Source organism: Lipotes vexillifer, unplaced genomic scaffold, assembly GCF_000442215.2.
Source record: "Lipotes vexillifer unplaced genomic scaffold, Lipotes_vexillifer_v1.1 scaffold886, whole genome shotgun sequence".
Taxonomy (NCBI): domain Eukaryota; kingdom Metazoa; phylum Chordata; class Mammalia; order Artiodactyla; family Lipotidae; genus Lipotes; species Lipotes vexillifer.
The window spans coordinates 15,995-35,220 of NW_006771059.1; positions in this window are offsets into that span (position 1 = coordinate 15,995).

Here is a 19,226-nt window from a genome sequence, read left to right on the forward strand (position 1 = left end):
TTAAAAAGAAAACAAAAAAAACACACACGAAAACACAAAAAACCCTGACATACAAGGTCACATTATATGTTTTCATTCATGTGAAATGTCTAGAATAGGCGAATCCATAGAGTCAGAATGCAGATTGATTGTTTGCCTAATTTGTGGTACAGATAGGCGGAAGGAAAATGAGGAGAACCTATCTTGTGAATAAAGAATTTTAGTTTGGAGTGTTGGAAATTTTTTGGAAATAGATAAATGTTGTAACTATAAAAGATTGTAAATGTATTAAAAGATAATGAACTGTTTACTCTGAAATTATTATTTGTATTTTATGTGAATATTCCTTCAATAAATTATTTAAAGATAAAACTTCATAGAAAAAAGGAGCCTAAGAGACGTAAATAAAATGTAATGTGGAATCTTGGATGGGAGTGTGAAACTATAATTTGTCATTATGTAAAACTAAGGAAATCTGAATAAAAAGTGTATTTTATTAAATAATGTTTAAAAACCACTGGCAGTTAGTTGATATTAATATGAAAATAGACATTAGTTCTCTGAAGAAATGTAGGTTCACAAGAAATATATTTAAAGTAAATTTCCATGTCACAAAATAAAATGTCATTGCTTAAAATGGAAATGGAGACTGAACAACTTTTTGCGGCCATAATAATGAATATAATAATTATTCATATATTATAGTATCAATATCATTTTTATACATTTTTCTACAACATCTTGGACACTGCCCAGCACATGGAGGATATTTAATAGATATTTGTTTAATGAATGAATGCTGTGACTGTGGTTATTTCTCTGTATCTAAAAAATGATAAAAAAGGAGTCAAAATAATGTTTCTGCCTTTTAAAGTAATGTGAATTGATCACACATCTGGTTTATTTAACTGCTTAGCGATCAAGCAGTAAGATGAGAAAAAGGAAAACAGCAATTTCCTCTGAAAAACAACTGATCTGGTGACCCTGTCTATTCATATTTTAAGCTCGTTAAATATTCAGTCTGTGAAATTTAATACACAGGGCAAAATGCCAAATGCAGCCTAGACTTTACCTAGAATGTTGAAAAGAAACCCTCTTTTGCAGAATAGTATATATAATAAGATTCCATGATTCCATTCCTTCTAAAAGGCAAGTAGAATTTCTAGAAGCTTATAGTAGTTTCCTCAGGGGTTTGGGACTATAATGGGGTAAATTTTATTTTAATGTTATACTCCTTTAAACTGTGAGACTTTTTTTTTTACCATTGACATTAATTATATTATGGCTTTTAATATATATGCATCATTAAGACTACTTCAGTCTTGCTGTAAAATGTGGCTGCTATGCCTTGCTCTCCATAGACCTTAGGTAAGCTGTATCTTTGAATGAAGCTATTGAAGATTTTTTCTTCTTTACAACTATGTTAAACTGTTCAGTCATTTAGAGCTCAGAGTTTCACCACACACCCAATTACAGCTTAAACTGCCTCAACTTTTTCTCTGATTTCAAAATTTATTGAATTTTATTTTTATCATCTTCTACACATACTTTGATTTTGATTTTAAAACAACCATTATTTTAACTGAAAGTGAAAATAATCAAACAGGGCAAAACACTTTTTTTATGCATAAACTCTGCATGTAAAAACACTCTATCTATAAAAAAGTACCTTTCCATATTTATGATACATGCCTCATTTTGAGATTACTCAAATATACATAGTAATATATTTTATTCAGCTTTTAGACATGGAAAGGTCAGCCTTCTGCTAATATGCTCTTTAAGAGGACTGTGGAAATAAAAGAAATAAAGTACTAATTACCAACAATGTTAGACGTGATTTTAAGTATATGATTTCTTTTTCTAAAGTTGTATTATTTGATTTTTAAGGCTCCAGTACCCCAATTTATGTGACAGAGTACCATTAAAAATTACTAATAATGGATTTTACCCAAATTATTTTACTGAGGAAGAAAATTACATTGAAATTGAAATTCTCTCACAAATAGATACTGCCTCCAACATCTTCTTTACTCCTCCACACTCTGGCTACATTTTAGGCTACAGTGACTTATCTTTCTAAAATAAAATTATCTCTCTCTCTTTTTTTTTTACATCTTTATTGGAGTATAATTGCTTTACAATGGTGTGTTAGTTTCTGATTTATAGCAAAGTGAATCAGCTATACATATACATATATCCACATATCTCCTCCCTCTTGTGTCTCCCTCTCAGCCTCCCTATCCCACCCCTCTAGGTGGACATAAATCACCAAACTGATCTCCCTGTGCTATGCGGCTGCTTCCCACTAGCTATCTATTTTACATTTGGTAGTGTATATATGTCTCTGTCACTCTCTCACTTCGTCCCATCTTACCCTTACCCCTGCTCATATCCACAAGTCCATTCTCTAGTAGGTCTGTGTCTTTATTCCCATTTTACCCCTAGGTTCTTCATGACATTTTTTTTTCTTAGATTCCATATATATGTGTTAGCCTATGGTATTTGTCTTTCTCTTTCTGACTTACTTCACTCTGTATGACAGACTTTAGTTCCATCCACCTCACTACAAATAACTCAGTTTTGTTTATTTTTATGGATGAGTAATATTCCATTGTATATATGTGCCACATAGTCTTTATCTATTCATCTAAGATACAGTTCTGATACCCACAAAATGGGCAACCATTTGTCCCACTTTGTTTGAGACTGAGAGCTTTCCCAGGGAATGGAACTGTCAGTGCAAATATCCAGACTTGTCCCTGGCCAAACTGTACTGTTTTTCTTTCCCTATTTGATATTTTCTCACAATCCTTGGATGGCTCCCCAGTTTTTCTGGGATGAAAATCCAAATTATTTATCCCTGATACAAGACCTTCTAAGATATGGATGCTGTTTAGTTTTCCTGTTTCTACTAGTGTGCTTTTTTTTTTTTTTTTTTTTTAAGATATGGATGCTGTTTAGTTTTCCTGTTTCTACTAGTGTGCTTTTTTTTTTTTTTTGTCTTGTTTTGTTTTGTTTTTCTGGCTGGTACACTCTAGCTATGCTATATTACTTCTGGTAAAATTCTACAACAAACATCATTTGTTTCATGATTCTTTCATATGTCTATACAATTCCTCCCACAAAGGATGTCCTTCTCCTTTTTTTAATCTGGAGAATTTATACTAATTATTAAGGATTATTTTATTATTTCTGTTAAGATTTCTCTAACTCTCAAAACACATTCCTCCACTGATAGGGCTCCCATGGCATTTTTTTCATATTTCTATTAAAATATAATATTGTTTTAATTACCTGCAAGGCTGTGTTCCATACGACATTGTGACATAAAACAACAACAACAACAACAACAACAACAAACCCTCAAGGATCTTGTTATTTATTTCTGCAACCGTATTATCTGACATAGAGTTGGTATTCAATGGCAAGTTAATAACTTAATGCAAATGAATTTTCACTTTTAACACATTCACCAATAACTATTACTGAAGTTGTTGCAATTTAAAAAGAAATTTAAGGTTAAAGTTTTGCTTTCTAATAATATACAACCTTGAATAAAATAGAAATCCTCCAATGATGAGTCAAGATGGTGACATAGAAAGATCCTGAACTCACCTCCTACTATGGACTCAAAAAATTACAGGTACATGTGGGATAATTTTCCTCTGAAAAGTACCTGAGAACTAGATAATCAACACCTCTGGAACAAAAGATAAAAGGCATGCTTCAAGATGGGTAGAAGAGGCAGAGATGTGGTGTCACCTTGTACACCATCTCAGGAGAAGTATCCCATGACCAGAAGGGATCCCCAAATTAAATAACTTCCCTTGAGAAGTGAACAAGTTGAGCCCCACATTAGGCACCACAATGCTTGGATCCAAAGTCAGAACAGTGAGCCCCTAAAACATCTGTTTTGAAAATCAATGGGGATTAAGTCCAAGAGAACAACAGAGTTGTAAAAAAATGGAGGCCTTGCTCTCAAAGGGCTTGCACAAAGAGCCATTTGCCCTGATATCCAGTGGAAAGCAGCAGTATGAAAATTGCCTAGATCATAAGTAATAGAGACCCACTTACTGATCTTAAAACAGCTTCTAGAAAGATAGGAACCTATTGGGACTTTTTCTTGAGAACAAAGACCTGGCTGGTGAAATGCTTGCAATATCATTCTAACTTGCTGGTGGTGGACCTGGTATGGACCATTTTTGGTGCCCTCCCTGTAGCCTGTTAGCACCAATGATGTGCTCTGTTTACTCTGTGCTGCAACCTAGCCAGGCGAGTACCCTGTGCCCTTGCCCACCTTATGCAGCAGCCCCACCACAACTGAGCTGGGTAAGCACATTGTGCCCCACTCTCCCTGCAAAAAAGTCATGCTTCAAACAGGCTGGGAGAACATTCAGAGTCCCTACTCTCCTCATATTGGAGCCAGATGAGTGCACTGCATCCTGCTTTCTCCACACAGCAGCTGTGTCACAACCTAGCCAGGCAAATGCACTGAGCCTCACCCATAGAGTACCACAGCAGCCATGTCACAATTGAGCCAGACAGACACACCCTGTCCCACCCTTTCTGCAAAGTAGCCATGGCCCTGCTACAGCCAGTAGGCACACACAGTGCACGTGAGGGATACCTCTTGAGCAACTGGCTCTGATAGTCAGTCAAGGGAAATTGCAATTCTGGGCCCCATGGATCATCTCCTACACAAGACAACTCTTTCACTACTGGAAGAGGCAGCTGCTTTGCCTAATGCATGTAGACAAATATAGTCAGGCAAAATGAGGAGATAGAGGAGTATGTTCCAAACAAAAGAACAACACAAATCCACCCAAAATACCTTAATTAAACAAATAAAGCAGCCTAACTAAGAAAGAGTTAAAAGTAATAGTCATAAAGATGCATACCAAATTCAGGAGAAGAATGTATAAACACAATGAGACTTCAGAGAAGAGATTGAAAATATAAGAAATCACCAAACAGAAGTTATAACCAAATTAACGAATACACTTAAAAGGTTGAACAGCAGCCTGGATGAAGTAGAAGAACAAATCAGTGAGCTGGAAGACAAGGTAATAAATATCACCCAGACAGAACATCAAAAGGTAAAAATAATTTTAAAAAGTAAAGATACCTTAAGGAATGTATAGGGCAATTCAAGTGGCATAACATTCCCATTATAGGGGTCCCATGAGGAGATGAGGGAAAGAAAGACCCCAAAAATTTATTTTAAGAAATAATGACTGAAAACTTTCTTAATCTGGGGAAGAAAACAATCATCCAAGTCCAGGAATCCGAGTTCCAATTAAGATAAACTCAAGGGTAACCAAATCAAGGCACATTATAACTAAATGAGTAAAAGTTAAGGATAGAGTATCTTAAAAGGAGCAAGAATAAAACAACTTATTGCCTATAAGGGAAACCCTATAAGATTGCCAGCACACTTTTCAGGAGAAATTTTACAGGTAAGAAGGGAAAGTCATACATATTCATAGTAATAAAAGAAACAAAATTCCAACCAAGAATGTTTTACCTAGCCAGGTTACCATTTAGAATTGAAGAAGAGAGTAAGAGTTTTGTGGATAAGAAAAAGATAAATAAGTTCATCACCTGTAAACCAGAGGTACAAGAAATGTTAAATGGATTTCATTAGGGTGAAAAAGAATGCACTAATAATAAGAAAATATGGAAAAGTAAAATTTCAGTGAAAAAAGGTAAATATATAGTAAAGGTAATGGATCAGTTGCTTACAAAACAAGTATGAAGGTTAAAAGACAAAAGTAATGAAATGAACTAAAATTGCAATAATTCGTTAAGGTAAAATAAAATTAAATAATGTAAAATATGTTATCAAAATTCAAAACATGGGGGGTAAATATAAAGCTTCGGGATGTGTGCAAAATTAACTTTCTATCAAATTTTAAAAAGACTGCTATATACAAAGGATATTATATTTGAACCTCACTGTAACCAAAAATAATATATATATATATATATATATATATATATACTAAACACACAAAAGAAGATGAGAAAGGAATCTAAACATAACACTTTAAGAAAGCCAGCCAACCACAAAAGAAGATAGAAATAGAAGATGAAAGGAACAGAGAGGAACTACAAAAACAACCAAAATACAATTAATAAAATGGTATCAAGTACATGCCTATTAATAATTACCTTAAATGTAAATGGACTAAATTTGCCAATCAAAAGATGAAGAGTGGTTGATTGAATAAGAGAAGAAGACTCATCTATATGCTGATGAAAAGAAACTCACTTCAGAAATAAAGGACAAACACAGATTAAATGTGAAGGAATGAAAAAAGAATTTTCATAAAAATGAATATGAAAAGAAAGCCAGTATACCTATATTGATATCAGAGAAATAGACTAAAATACTGTAAGAAAAGACAAAAAAGGCAATATGTAATTATAAAAGGATGAATCCAGGAAGAAGATACAACATATATAAATATATACACACCCCACAGAGATATACCAAAATATATAAAACAAATATAAAGGGAGAAATTCACAGCAGTACAATAATAATAGGGGATTATAACTACCTCACCTACAATAATTGACAGAAAGTACAGACAGAAATTCAGTAAGCTAACAGCAGCCTTAAATGACACATTAAAGCATATGGATTTAATAAATATATACAGAACACTCCATCAGAAAGCAGTAGAATACACATTCTTCTCAAGAGCAAATGAAACATTACCCAGTATAGATCTCATGTTAGGTCACAAGTCTCAGTACATTCAAGAAGATTAAAATTATAACAAGCATCTCTTCCAACCACAGAGTATGAAACTAGAGGTCAGTTACAAAAAGAAAATTATTAATAACACAGAATCGTTAAGGTTAAACAACATGCTACCAAAAAATCAATGGGTTATTGAAGAAACCAAAGGAGAAATTTAAAAAATACCTAGAGAAAATGAAAACAAAATTATGACATACCAAAATCTGTGGGATACAGTAGTATTTCTAAGAGGAATGGACATATCATCACATGCCTACATTAAGAAACAAAGTCATCTCAAATAACCAATATAACTTTATACTTAAGCAAGTAGAAAAAGAAGACAAAAGAAATCCCAAAGTTAGTAGAAAAAAATAAATGTGTTTAAATAAATGAAATAGACTCAAAATAAAATAGAAAGGAATGAATAAAATGAAGAGCTGGTTCTTTGAGAATATATACTAAAAATTACAAGTCTTTAGCTAGACTAATCAAGAGAAAAAGAGAGAGAACACAAATAAGTAAAATCATAAATGAAAGAAGAGAAGTTACAACTGATACCACAGAAATACAATGGATTACAAGAGAATGCTACAAATAATTATATGAAAAAAATTAGACAACCTAAAAGAAATGGGCACATTTCTAGAAACATACAAGACTAAAATCCTGAAGGATAGAAAACCTGAATAGACCAATGACTAGTAAGGAAATTAAATACTTAATAAGAAACCTTCCAACAACAACAGTACAGGACCAAATGGCTTAACTTGTGAATTCTATGAAACACTCAGAGAAGATTTAATATCTATCCTTATCAAACTCTTCAAAATTTTTGAAGAAAAGGGAATGCTCCTGAACATATTTTATAGGGACAGCATTATCCTGACACTAAAACCAGAAAAGTACCACACACACACACACAAAATTATAGTCATATATTCTTGATAAACATACATGCAAACATTTTAAACAGAATATTAGCAAGTTGTATTCAACAATACATTAAATGAATCCTGCACCATGACCAAGTGGGATGTATTACAGGGATGTGATACAACACATTAACAAAATGAAGAATAATAATCTTATGATCATTTTAATAGATACAGAAAATGAATTTGATAAAATTCAACATTCATTTTATATTAAAAAAAAACTCTTCTCAAAGCAGATATAGAGAAAACATTCCTCAACATAAGGCCATTATAGACTAACCCAGAGTTAACATCATACTCATTCAGTGAAAAGCTGAGACATTTCCTCTAAGATCAGGAACAAGATAAAGATATTTACTCACACCACTTTTATTTAACGTAACATTGGAAAAGCTATAGCCACAGAAATTAGGATAAAAAAATAAATAATAGTCATCCAAATCAGAAAGTAAGGAGTAAAACTGTCACTGATTGAAGATGACAAGATACTATATAGAGAAAACCATAAAGACTCCACCAAAAACCTGATAGAACTAACAAATAATTTCATAAAGTTGCAATATACAAAATTGATATGCAGAAATATATTGTGTTTCTATACAGTAATAACAAACTAACAGAAGGCAAAATTAAGAGAACAATCCTATTTCCAACTGAACCAAAAACAATGAAATACTTATTTAGGAATAAATTTAGCCAAGGAGATGAAAGATCTGTCCTTCAAAAACTATAAGACACCAATCAAAAACGTTGAGGACAATATGAATGAACGGAAAGATATTCTGCGCTCAAATTTTGTAAAAATTAATATTGTTAAAACGCCCATATTACCCCCAATCATCTACAGATCCAATGTAATCCCTATCAAAATTCCATGGCTTATTTCAAGGAACTAGAAAAAATAATTCTAAAATTTGTATGGAACCACAAAACATTTCAAATCAAAATGATGTTCTGAAAAACAAAAACAAAGCTGAATGTATATCACTACATAATTTCAAACTATACTACAAACTTACTCTAAACAAAAGAGTAGAGTACTGGCACAATAACAGACATATACATGAATGGAACAGAACTGAGAGTCAGGAAATAAACTCACATGTGTATGGATAATTAATTTATGTCAAAAGAACAAGGAATATACAATGGAGAAAAGACAATCTCTTCAATAAATGGTGATGGGAAAACTGGACAGCCAATTGCAGAAGAATTAACCTATATCTCTCTCTTAAACCATACCAAAAATTAACTCAAAATGTATTACACACTTAAATGTAAGTCCAGAAACCATAACGTTCATAGAATAAAACATAAGTTGTATATGTTAATCCCTAACACCTAATTTATCCACACCCACTTTGCCCTTTAGTAACCATAAATTTGTTTTCTAAGTCTTTGGGATTAACATATACACACAACTATATATAAAATAGATAATCAACAAGGACCTACTGTATAGCACAGGGAACTCTACTCACTATTCTGTAATAACCTATATGGGAGATGAATCTGAAAAAGAATAGATATATGTATATATATAACTGAATCACTTTGCCATACACCTGAAATTAACACAATATTGTAAATCAAATATAGTCCAATATAAAAGTCAATATATAAATAAATACATAAATGAAAAAAAGATAAAAAAGATATTATATGTGGAACTATCTCAAAGTAATATTAAAGTTAAATTTAAAAAAGGTAAAAATAGTATACACAGCAGGCTACCACACTGTAAATAATAATAATAAAGTGTGTTGGCAAAGGATAGTGGAAAATTTATATATGCACATATTTCCTTGTTAATGGGTAGGCTATGTGTGGAAGAAAATAAAGTGGTAGTAGTGGTTTGGGGGGTGGGGTGAAGACTGGAGGCTTAAAGATATGATTGGAGAGAGGCTTGATTTAGTTTTTTAATATAATATTTTCTTTGTTTTCAAAATTTGTACCACATGCATTATACACCTGTTTTGAAAAACAAATCAATCTACAAAATTTAATGCAATTATATGAAAAAAGATAAGAGTTAATTTCTGCCAAATAATAACCATTGTTAGATTGTGGGATTGTGTGCCATTTCTTTTTCATGTTTCTGGTTTCCATATTTTTGCTGTGATTATACTGCTGTTAAATTGACAAAGATAAAATTATAAATAAAAACATAAACAAACAAACAAACAAAACTCCATAGACCATAACTCCATCGACATCATTCTTAGTGATGTTTTTGAGGATCTGACTCCAAAGCCAAGTCAACAAAAGCAAAAATTCAAAAATGGCACTACATCAGAGTAAAAGGCTACTGAACAGTGAAGGAAACCATCATCAATACAATAAAAAAAAAAGGACCCTACTGAATGGGAGAAGATATTTTCAAATCACACATCCAATAAAGTGGGTTTAAAATTTTTTTTTCTATTTATTTAAGTAAATAATTTTTGTCTGTGTTGGTTCTTCATTGCTGCACATGGGCTTTCTCTAGTTGTGGTGAGTGGGGGCTACTCTTCATTGCAGTGTACAGGCTTCTTATTGTGGTGGCTTCTCTTGTAGAGCATGGGCTCTGGGAACGTGGGCTTCAGTAGTTGCAGCACACAGGCTCAGTAGTTGTGGCTTGCAGGCTGTAGAGTGCAGGCTCAGTAATTGTGGCACATGGGCTTAGTTGCTCTGTGGCGTGTGGGATCTTCCCAGACCAGGACATGAACCCATGTCCCCTGCATTGGCAGGCAGATTCTTAACCACTCTGCCACCAGGGAAGCCCCAATAAGGTGTTGATATGCAAAATATATAAAGAACTAAGATATTTTTCCAAAGAAGACATACAGATTCCCAATAAGCACATTAAATATGTTCAACATCACTCATTATCAGGAAAATGCAAACCAAAACCACATTGAGATATTACCTCACACCTGTTCACATGACTGTTATCAAAATGATAAGAAGTAGCAAGTGTCAGAGAAGTTGTGGAGAAAAGAGAACTTTTGTACATTGTTGGTAGGATTGTAAATTGGTCCATCTACAATGGAAAACAATATGGAGATTCCTCAAAAATTAAGAATAGAATGCAATTATGATCCAGCCAGTCCACTTCTGTGTATTTATTCAAAGAATACAAAATCACTAAATGAAAAAGATATATTGAGCCCTGTGTTCATTACAGCATTGTTTGCAATATCCAAGATATGGAAACAACCTAAGTGTCCATCCGTGGACAAATGGTTAAAGAAGATGTATTTTATACATACAATGGAAGATTATTCAGGTATAAAATAATGAATTTTTGCTACTTGAGAAAACATGGATGAAGCCTGAGCACAATATGCAAAGTGAAATAAGTCAGAAGAAAAAACCTAAATAGCATACGATTTCACTAATTGGTGGAATCTAAACAAAACAAAACAAAACCAAAAATGAACAAACAAAGCAAAAGGTAAACAAACTCATAGGTACAGAGAAGAGATAGGAGGTTACCAAATGGTAACCTGGGTGGGAGGTTGGCAAAATGGATAAAAGAGATCAATTGTGTGGTTATGAATGGTAACTAGCCCTTGGGGGCATCACTTTGTACATATATAGATGTCAAAATATTTAATGTTGTACACCTGAAATATAAAATGATAATTAAAAATAATAGTATTCTCCAAAAGAGGTTTCTGGTTGCAGGGAATTCACCAATATGTTTTATATGGCTGTCATCCCTTTTAAAACCTTTTCATTTTATAACATTGCTGATTAACATGCTGTTGTAATAACTCATACAGAGGAAACGTATCTGTTGCATTTTTATATTCATGTGGAGGTTTTATGTGGACATACATTTTCATTTCTCTGGGATAAATGTTCATGAGTACAGTTGGTAGTCATATGAGAATTCCATGCTTAGTTTTATAGGAAAGTTTCCACTTGTTTTCCAAAGTGATGCATTCCAAAGTAAAATGTACAGTTTTATATCCTCAGTAGAAATCTATGAGTGATCCAATGTCTTCACATTCATGACAGAATTTTTTTTTTTTTCCGTATGTGGCCCTCTCACTCTTGTGGCCTCTCCCATTGTGAAGCAGGGGCTCCAGACGTGCAGGCTCAGCAGCCATGGCTCATGGGCCCAGCCACTCTGTGGCATGTGGGATCTTCCCAGACCAGGGCACGAATCTGTGTCCCTTGCATCGGCAGGCAGACTCTCAACCACTGCACCACCATGGAAGCCCCCATGACAGCATTTTATCTTGACACTATATTTTTAAATGTAGTCAAAATTAAAGGTTTGTAGTGATATGTCATTGTAGATTTAATTTGTGTTTTCTTCTTGGTTATTAATATAGAGCTTTTAAAAATGTGTTTAACATCTTTATATCCCTTTCAATGAATTGACTTTTCATGGATTTTTACTATTTCCTAATTGGATTGTCTTTCCTTTTACTACTGAGGTTTTTATTATTATTATTATTATATATTTTTTTCTATTGAAGTATACCTTATTTACAATGTTGTGTTAGTTTCAGGTTTACAGAAAAGTGATTTAGATACATATAGTAGTGTGTACATGTTACTCCCAAATTCCTAATGTAACCCCTCAACACTTCCCCTTTGGTAACCATAAATTAGTGATATCATATGATATTTGTCTTTCTCTGTCTGACTTACTTCACTTAGTATGATAATCTCTAGGTCCATCCATGTTGCTGCAAATGGCATCTTTTTGTTATTTTTTATGGCTGAGTAATATACCATTGTCTATATATACCACAACTTCTTTATCTATTCATCTGTCAATAGACATTTAAGTTGCTTCCATGTCTTAGCTATTGTAAATAATGCTGCAATGATCATTGGGGTGCATGTATCTTTTGGAGTTATATTTTTTCCAGATATATGCCCAGGAGTGGGATTTCAGGATCATATGGTAGCTCTATTTTTAGTTTTTTAAGGAAGTTCCGTAGTGTTCTCCATAGTGGCTTTACCAATTTACATTCTCATGAACAGTGTAGGAGGGTTCCCTTTTCTCTACACCCTCTCTGATATTTATTATTTGTAGACATTTTGGTGATGGCCATTCTGACTCATGTAAGGTGATAACTCATTCTAATTTTGATTTGCATTCTTCTAATAATTAACAATGTTGAGCATCTTTTTGTGTGCCTGATAGCCATCTGGATTTGAGTTTTGAGTGTCCTTTATATGTTCTAGATCCTAGTACTTTGGTGACTATGTGGTTCTCAAATATTTCCTCCCAGACTATAGCTTATCATGTTCATTTTCTTAACAGCATCTTTCAAAGAGCAAAATTTTTATATTGATGAATTCCAATTTATTATTATTTTTTATTTTATGGGCCATAACTCCATATGAGAATACTTTATCAAGGCCTAGATTCTAAAGGTTTTTCTCTGAGGTTTTATTTTAAAATTTTCAAAGTTTTACATTTTATATTTTAGCCTGTGATGTATTTTGAGTTAATAGTCATATAAAGTGTGATATTTAGGTTGAGGATCATTTTTTTAACTATAAATGTCTGGTTGTTCTAGTACCATTTATTGAAAAGCTTATTTTTCCTCTATTGAATTCATTCTGCACTTTTGACAAAAAATGAGTTGGGCAGGCATTTTGATGTGTTCTAAGTGAAAATAAACAGGATATGGAATACTGCTGGTAGGACTTAGAGCAGACGTAAATGAAAGCAGTTTGGCACTCATCAATTCTTGAGGAGCCTCACAGCAGGACCAGTGTAGAATCTGCTGTCTCCAGAGAAAAGTTAAAAATGGGAAAGTCTCAGGAGTGATGTCACCAAGATGGTGACATCGGTTGTTCTTGACCATAGGAGGTAGGTTTCTCTTCACAAGAAGAAAAACTAACAACTATTTATGGATGAGACAGCACTGAGACCAAGAGAGACTGCATTAGAAAAGTAAGAGGAATGGCTCCATGCTGACTGCATTTTCGTTCCACCAGGCTGGCACAGCACCATGCTGAGAAGTCTCCCCTGAACTTATTGTTTCTCCAGTAAGAAAAAGGAGCCCAGGGGTGACATCCAGCACTCCAGCATTTCGGGTCAATTAGTGGAAACCCCTAATGTGGTTATACCCCATGGAGGTTATAGGGAAATCTGTGGGGCTCAACCACTGTGAATCTGATTGTGATGGAGAAGGGGGAAGGGTATTCCAACAAAAAGCACATGGATCTTGGCAGACTAAGCTCCTACCTGCAGAGTCCAAGTATTACTCCCAACCAGTGGCTTTGCTTAACTGCAGAACCAAGTCAGAGATGCAGTCTGAACAAGGAACTCAGTGGGATGCCAGTCCACCTAACTCAGGTCCCCAAGTAAAGACTTTTGCTAATCTTGGATCCTGGTATGCCCACAACTAAGCAGAAAATCTGAGTCATAGTTTTACTCACTTCAGATCACAGCTCCCGGCCTGTCACCAGCAGAAAACCTGTTTGGAATAATGTGGAAGTTTCTTGAAGTGAGCTCTCCCAGTCCTCACCAGGCAGAAGCCTGAGTCATAGTCTTACCCACTGTGGAGCATGGACCCCAGATCCATCTGTGAGGAGAGCTAGTGAGAAGACCTGGAAACTGCATAATCCAGGAACTCTTGAGCCATGAGGTGGGAGCACAGAGGTGATTGCTCTCAGAGCAAAGCCAATGGCCCTGTGTGACCCAGGAACTTGGGGCATGAGTTGTCTTGAGTCAAGACCAAAAACAATAGGCGTTAGTGTACTTAGAGCTGCTTCTACAACTATGCCCAGAAAGGAAAACAAAGTAGAAATATAGTAGAGCAGGGAAACTTAGTAGAGCACACAGGAAGCTGCATAGCCCATCAAACTGCTTTGTATATAGTAACAATTGAATAGATAATACAGCTGGTGTATTTCCTTGTTTGCAAAGCAAAATCAGTGGCCTCACTTGACGAAGAAATTCAGTGTACACTCTTTCCTGATTTGGGCCCCTAAACAGAAGCTGTACAGGCACTGCATCTCATTTTGTTGCCTACGAATATAGAGAAGCTAATATGTAGTGCTAACTTTGCTGAATATAGTACCCAGTCCCAAGTGAGTAGTAAGCCTGAGCAGAGAATCTAGCAAACCACAAAGACCATTCCTCAGCCTCACTTGTGCAGGGAACCAAGCCAGCAGTCCTAGCAAGGTATTCTCATCCAGAGGCATAACATCACCACCTCACACCTCAAATTTTAAACAGTTGCCTAGCCCCAAAATAGAACCTAATAGGAAGCTCCACCTGGCCAAAGGCAACCAGCAAACACATCCAGAAACCCAAACTGAGTTGACTGGTGAAAAACTCTCTGTCAAAGCAAACCTACAAAGTCTGGAAGAAGAGACCACATACTCAAATGCAGATACTAATGTAAGGGATAAAGAATCATGAAAATCCAAGTATAGATGATATCACAAAAGGAAAGTAATAAAACTCTAATAACTGAACCTAAAGAATTAAAAAAAAAGAGAGAGATTAAGACAAAAAACTATATTTAAAGCAGTAAAGGCTGAAAACTTCCATAAACTGGGATGAGAAATTGACATTTGGATCCAAGAGGTCCAAAGAACTCCAGATATATTGAACACAGAGAGGGCTACATCAAGACACATTTTAATTAAATTGTCAAAAGTCAAAGACAATTTTCAAAGGAACAAAACAAAACAAAACAAAAAAAAAAAAAAGAAAAGAGAAAAGAAAAAGAGAGGTTACATACAAGAAAACCCCAACAAAACTATAGATGGACTTCTCAACAGAATCTTTTCAGGCTAAAAATGAATGGACTGACATACCCAAATTATTCAAAGAATATAATGTGTCACCCAAGAATACTCTACCCGGTGAAACTGACTTAGGAAATAAAAAAAAGGGCTAGAGACTTTTCTGAACAAACAAAAGTTGAGGGAATCCATCACCAGTAGGTCTGCCTTAAAAAAGAAAAAATGCTAAAGCAAGTTCTTTGTGTGAAAAAAATGCTAAATAACATTATAAAATCTTTAAAATGCAGTGTAAAGCTCATTAGTAATGGTAAATATATAGTCAAAGTCAGATTCTGTAATATGGTAATAGCAATGTGTAATTCACTTAAAACTCTAGTTTAAGAGTAAAAAAAAATAGTAAAAATAACCATAACTACAGTAATCTGTCATTAGTCACACAATATGTAAATTATAAATCAATAACCTAAAACATGAGGGAAATGAGTACAAAAAGTGTAAGTCTTGGGGATTATATTGAGTTAAATTGTTATTAGTTTAAAATAAAGTGTTATAAGTTTAAGATGTTTTATGTAAGTTTCATGGTAATCACAAGGTAAAAACCTGTTGTAACTACACAAACAAAATTGATAAAAAGGCAATGAATACTAATATCACAAAACACAGAAAAAACATGTTAAGGAACAAGAAAGAATAGATTTACAAAACAACCAGGAAACAATTAACAAAATGGTAATAGTAAGTCTATACATATTAATAATTATTTTAAACATAAAAATGTTAAATTCTGCAATCAGAAGATAAAGAATGACTGGACTGATAAAAAAAAAATAAGATCCAACAATATGCTGCCTACGAGAATCTCAATTTAGCCTTAATGACACATAGACTGACAGTGAAGAGATGGAAAAAGATATTTCAAGCAAATATCAATAGTAACCCCAAAGAAGCAGAGGTCGGTTGGTTTTATCAGAAAAAGTAGGCTTTAAACTAAAAGTGTCAAAAAGAGACAAAGTCATTATATAATGCAAAAGGGGTCAATCCATCAAGAAGACATAAGAATTGTAAATATTTGTGCCCAACATAGGAAAAACTAAAGATATAAAGAAAATTTGAACACAGCTAAAAGGAGAAACAAACAGCAATACAATAATAATTGGGGAATTAAATACCCCCAGTCAAAACAATGATTAGATTATCCAGATAGGGAATCAATAAACTAAGATTAGATTTGAACAAATCTATAGACCAAATATACCTAACAGACATATACAGAAAATTGTATCTTATAACAGAAGAATACCCATTTTTCTCAAGTGAACATGGACATTTTTCTAGTGCAGACCATACATTAGGCCACGTAAGAAATGTTAGCAAATTCAGGAAGACTGAAATTCTACCAAGGATATTCTCTGACCACAAAGGCATGAAACAAGTAATCAAAGCAAGAAGAAAACTGGAAAATTCATGAATACATAAAAATTATATTACACTCTCCTGTACAACCAATAGATCAAATAAGAAATTAAAAGGGATAAGTTCATTTGTGTCATACTTTAGATTCCACATATAAGTGAGATAATACAAAACAGAAACAGACTCACAGACATAGAGATCAAACTGTGGTTGCCAAGGGGAAAGGGGGTGGGAGAGGGATGGATTGGGAGTTTGGGATTAACAGATGCAACTATTATATATAAAATGGATAAACAACAAGGTCCTATTGTGTAGCACAGGGAACTATATTCAATATCCTGTGAAAACCAAAATGGAAAAGAATATTGACAAGAAAATATATATGTATATATATATATATGAATCACTTTGCTGTACAGCAGAAATTAACACAACATTGTAAATTAACTATACTTCAATGAAATAAATTTTAAAAATAAATTAAAAGGGAAATTTAAAAAGTATTTGAGACTAACAGAAATGGAAACAAACCATACTAAAACTTATGGGATTAATCAAAAGCAATTCTAAGAGGGAAGTTAACTGAATAAATACCTACATGAGAGAACGAAAAATCCCAAATAAACAGCTTAGTGCTACACCTTAAGGAATTAAAATAAGGAGAACAACATGATCCCAAAGTTATCAGAAGGAAGGAAAAAATAAAGGTTAAAGCAGAAATAAATGAAATAGAGAACAGAAAACAATAAAAAAAGATTAATGAAGCTAAGAGTTGATTCTTTGAAAGATAAACAATATTTACAAACATTTATTTAGATGAACCAAGGGATAAAAAGAAAAGTTCCAAATCAAAATTAGAAATTAACAGGAGACATTGCAACTGATACCACAGAAATACAAAGAATCATAAGAGGCTACTATGAGCAACTGTATGCCAAAAAAATGCATACCTAGAGTAAATAAAAAAATTTCTTAGAGACATATAAACAACCAAGACTAAATCAGAAAGAAATAGAAAGTCAGAATATAACAATTTCTAATAACGAGATTGAATTAGTAATCAAAATTTTCCCAAAGAAAGCACAGAACCAGAAGTCTTCACTGGTAAATGTTACCAAATGCTGAGTTGATGACAATTCTTCTCAAACTCTTCCAAAAAATCAAAGATGAGGGAACCTTAAAGGACACTACCAGAAAACAAATCTACACACCAATATCCCTGATAAATGTAGATGCAAAAATTCTTAATAAAATACTAGCAAACTAAATTCAGCAGCACCTTAAGAGAATCATTCACCATGATCAAGTGAGATCAAGTGGGATTCAAGCTTGGTTCGACACATGCACATCAATCATTGTGATGTGTTGTCACTTTAATAGGATGAAAAAAAAAATCATAAGATCATCTCAGTTGATACAGAAAAAAGCATTTGATGAAATTTAAACATCTGTTTGTGATAAAAATCTAAACAAATTAGATATAGAAGAAATGTATCTCAACACAATGAAGGCCATACATAATAAATCAACTGTTAATATACTTAGTGAAATTTTGAAAGTTTTTCCTCTTAGATCATTAACAAGACAAGGGTATCTACTTTCACTACTGCTATCCAACATAGTAGCAGAAGTCCTCACCAGAGAAGTCAGGCAATAAAAGAAATAAAATACCTCAGAATTGGGAAAAAAAGCAGTAAAATTTTCTTTGTTTGCAGATAACATGACTCTATATGTAGAATCCTAAATACTACAACAAGGAACTGTGAGATTTAATCAACAAATTCAGTAAAGTTACAGAATACAAAATCAACATATAAAATCAGTTGTGTTTTCACATACAAACAATAAACTATACAAATTTTTAAAACTCCCATTGACAGTAGCATTAAAAACAATAAAAATAATTATGAATAAATTTAACCAAGGTGGTAAAAGATCTCTACTCTGAACACTGAAAGTCATTGATGAAAGAAACTGAAGAAGACACAAGTAAATGGAGAGTTATCCTGTGTTTCTGGATTAGAATTAATATTGTTAAGATAGCCATACTACAAAAAGGCATTTATAGATTCAGTGCAATTCCAGTCAAGATTCCAATGGCAATTTTTACAGAAGTAGAAAAAAAAAAGCTTACAATTTACAAGGAATTACAAAAGACCTTGACAAGCCAATGCAGTCCTGAGGAAGAACAAAGTGTGAGGTATCACACTTCCTAATTTCAAGCTATACTATAAAGCCAACATAATCAAAATAGTATAATTCTGGCATAAAAACAAACAGAAAGACCAATGGAACAGAACTGAGAGCCCAGAAATAAGCCCAAGCATATACAGTAAACTAATATTTGACAAGGGAACCAAGAACACTTAATGGAGAAAAGACTGTCTCTTCAATAAATGGTCTAGGACAATTGGATATTCACATGTTAAAAA